The sequence below is a fragment of the Elaeis guineensis genome, chromosome 7, assembly GCF_000442705.2.
Source record: "Elaeis guineensis isolate ETL-2024a chromosome 7, EG11, whole genome shotgun sequence".
NCBI classification, from domain to species: Eukaryota; Viridiplantae; Streptophyta; class Magnoliopsida; order Arecales; family Arecaceae; genus Elaeis; species Elaeis guineensis.
In genome coordinates this window covers 87,875,953-87,879,796 of record NC_025999.2, presented here as the reverse complement: position 1 = coordinate 87,879,796, position 3,844 = coordinate 87,875,953, and the positions used below count along the sequence as shown (strand labels likewise).

The following is a 3,844-nucleotide window of genomic DNA, read 5'->3' as shown; positions in this document are numbered from 1 at the left end:
TCATGTAGCAGGTCTCCCTCATTATGGCTAGATTTTTCTTTTTCCATTACCAAAAGTATGATCAGATCTTTCTTAGAGTAAAAAGGCAAGTCTCCACAATTTGTTGTGGACTTTGATAGCGACTGATCACCTCTCCTTAGTCGTTTGATGAATCCCGTGCTTCGCACGTACATAAAGTTTGGTTGTGTCTAACCAAAAAAAAAAGGTTTCGTTACAATGTCTTTTATACAGATTAAACAAAATTACAGTTGACCATGACCAGTCATGATTCTAGATTTCGGATCAGGTAATTAATCCGACCGGATCGAAATGTTTATGCTAAAATGATGATCTAATCCGACTTAGATTTCAAGCCGGCCGACCGGGCCCAGACGATTTGGACTCCTCAATTTTATAAGGCGTCACACGGCCGGGACATGTCGGCCCCACCTTCAACGACGTGACAGACCGATGCAATGACCTCCTTTCACTGAGTTAAGAAATCTTCATTGTCCTCAAATCTGTCGCACTAGATCCGTTTAATATTACGTCCCGTGACATGTCGGCAAATTATTCTATTACCACACTTCCGAGGAAAGACAACTTTGTGCTGCCCACCCCACCAACTTTTAGAGTCCAACCACCAGTGGCTGACTAGCTTCTACGTGTGGCAATTCAGCTGCCATCACACGCTAGTGCAACCCAACCCCTTCCAAAATTAATGCTTCCAACAAAGAGAAGATAATTGAACAATTAACAGCTAATTACTTAATTAATTAACAAGATTTATCATTAATCATAATATAGAAAGTTAAAAAAGGGGAGAAAGAGCACGCTAATGGATGATATATAGAAAGCTCTACAGCGAGTAGACTGTGAGAGCTTTGCATACATGGGTTATTCCGGACAGCACGTACCAATGGCCGATGACCATCTTAATAACAATAATTAATTTAGTAGATAAGGTGAAGACAATAACAGAGGTTGGCCGGGCAATTAACAGGATAATTAATGGAAGGATCTCATGGATGTGAGGCAGCAACTCAGGAGGAGGTGGCAATGCAACAGGGCTCCAGAATGAAGAGCGGCCTCCACTGGTGGCTGCACCTCATCATGTGGTGCAGCAGCTCCTCCCGGTTCCGCCGCTTCGACGTGAACAGCAGCTTGTTGTCGTCCAGCGGCGGGTGGAACCCGCCACCGAGCCGCGGCCCCCTACCGTGGAACGAGTGGTAGTAGCCCTCCGAGGAGGTGCTGAAGGTGGAGGCCGCCGCCGCCGCCGCCGCAGCCGTGGTGGTGGTCGGTGCCACCCGTCGTGCCGACGCGGTGTTGCGGTGGTCTTGGTGGATTTCTTGTTTGTCGGGTGCTATCGCCTTGCATTCTGCCATCTTCTCGGCCCACCGGGTCTCGCTGCCCCGACGAATTTGTTGATCACGAACGACGACGTCCGCTGCAACTTTATCGCGCCGATCTGTTGCTGGGTTGTGTGCTGACTTCACTCTACCACTGTTCCTCTATCCACTACTTCCACTTCTTCCTCTACCTCCTCCTCCTCCTCCTCCTCTTCCTCCCCTTCTAACAATTCTTCTCTTCTTCCAATTCTCCCTCTTCTTAGTGCCGTTGAAGATTATTGTCCTCCTCCTCTTCTTCTTCTTTTGCTTCACTTGGCTCAAAAACATCTTGTTCTTGTGGTTGTGTCATCTCTAGCTGTGGAAGGATCTGTCTCGGTGTCATCAGGACCAGTGAAGGTGGCGTCGATGAAGCAAAGGAGAAGGCGGCCGTCCTGCCGCTGGGCGTGGAGATAGTTCTGCGAGCGGACAGGACTGCCTCGACGACAAGGCGGCCGTCGCGCGGTGCGGCCTCATTGGATGCAGGGCCCATCGCGCCGGGAGATGGAAGGGAGCGGAGGTGGAACGACCGTGGAGGTGACCTCCTGCTAATAGAGCAGTGGTAATTCACCTCCACCAGCTCCTTCCTTTCGCTTATCTGCACTCGTCGCTCTTCTACCGGCTTGGCCACTCTGAAACGTGGCACTTCTACTTCCGCCATTAACGTGTTGCAGATGGGTCGGTTGTGTTCTTCCTCCTCTGCTTCAATCTTGGATGAGTGGAAGTCGTCGAGCAACGAGGAGAAGCGCGAGCCCGTCTCGGACCCGAGGCTCTCGGTGCAGATCTCCAGACTTTTTTGGCTCATCAGCCTGGAGGACCGCCGCACCAGTGGGTGGACATAAGGGGCCGGGGGAGGAGCGGCGGCTGCGGCCTCTTTGGTCTTCTGGGACTGGATCGAGCTCCATATGTCGAATTGCCCGGGCGGTCATCGTCCTTCTCTGCTTCCACCGGGGTTTCGACAGGCGTGTATTGCTCTGCCGGCGGCAACCACTTCGCAGGCGAGAGCTGTAGGGTTTCTCTTGCTATGTTAGACATAAGTATGGCTCGAAGGGTGAGAAGGAACTCCTGCGCACAGCCACGACATCTTTGGGCCGCGAGAGACACCCGTAAAGTTCGGAAAGGAAAGGTACAACAGATCACTGGAAGGCAAAAGAAGAAAAAAAAAGGATGTCAAGCACCACAATCTTAATTCAAAAGGAGAGGAAGACGTTGGTAGTCTGGTACTAGTCCTACGAAGTATAGGCCGGTGGGTTATATAAGATAATAGCAATAAGAGTTAAATTAACCTCAAACAAGGATAACATCCACAGTCCAAGAAGCCCTTGGTTGGTACTAACCAGATGGAAGGACAGAGATAGAGAGAGATGAGCGTTTTCAGACAGGGAGGAAGAGAGACGACCAAGAGATCCTCTCCTCCACTCGCTCACTCTCGTCCTCCTCGAGCAGGAGCTGAGTCTTGGCTTGGGTTCTTGAGGGAGCGAGATATGGTTATTTGTAGGCGTGGAAAAAGGCAGCCCTCGCCCTCACTCGCTGGGGAACCTTTTGGCCGTCCAGGGCCCTCCACCACCACTACCCCCTCCACAATCACACCACCTTTTACTTTTCAGCTTTATATTGTCGATTTAATCTCTCTTGCTCTCACGCACACACCCTCTCACTCAGCTTTATTTATACCCTTTCCTTAATTATTCGCTATTAGTCACCGCTTTTTTCCGTTTGGCTAGCTGAGCTTAGTTGTAGCAGTGTATTTTTACTAGTGACTTTGGTGACAGCAGCGTCCTCCTATCACGGTGCCGCTTCCCGAAGCATATTCTTCGCCCACCCTTTCACCAATTACCGGGCTATTGATTCCGACTTCTGACGCCAGCCACCCAAATATCCCCTGTCCCGACTCACCCCCTTTCTTTATTCTCTCCTCCCCTCTCGTTTTAATCAATCCACTTGTTCTTATTTATCAAGTCCAGCCTCTCAGAGCAACAGGAGGGGGGGAGGAAGAGCCAGGGATTCCACTCTTTTTATTCCTCTCCCTGTTCCCTTTCCATTCCAAATATATTATACATCACTACTTTTCTCCTCACAACTGGCCTAGCTCCCCTCTCTCCGTGTGCCAGGCCCACCAACACACGCGAAACACACCACCACAATAAAGAACCACAACATACCACCGCTCAGAACTTGAAAGGGACGCAAACGCGTGGAAAATTACTTGGCAAGAATACCGTAGGACCATTGTGATTGGGTCACTCAAGTGTGTGATGTTCGGTGTTGGAGCATCGATTCGGAGCGCCCTCCGACACTCATCGAGCCAGAACGATCCACGTGTCGACAGACGGGAACAGGCGCGTCACGCTCGCCCTTTATGAGGACACGGCGGAATCTCCCCCCCGTGGACCAATCCCCTCCCTACCATCCGTAGGAGCATCCCATCCTCGGGTGCTTTAGCCTTTGCCCGCTAGTGGCACCAGAGAGAAGGGGATCCG

At 50.9% G+C, this 3,844-nt stretch overlaps 1 pseudogene; it reads right to left on the bottom strand.

Moving 5' to 3' along the window:
- Positions 1–747: 747 nt before the first annotated feature.
- On the bottom strand, positions 748–2,500 carry LOC140859351 (uncharacterized; annotated as a pseudogene).
- Between the last annotated feature and the right edge of the window lie 1,344 nt (positions 2,501–3,844).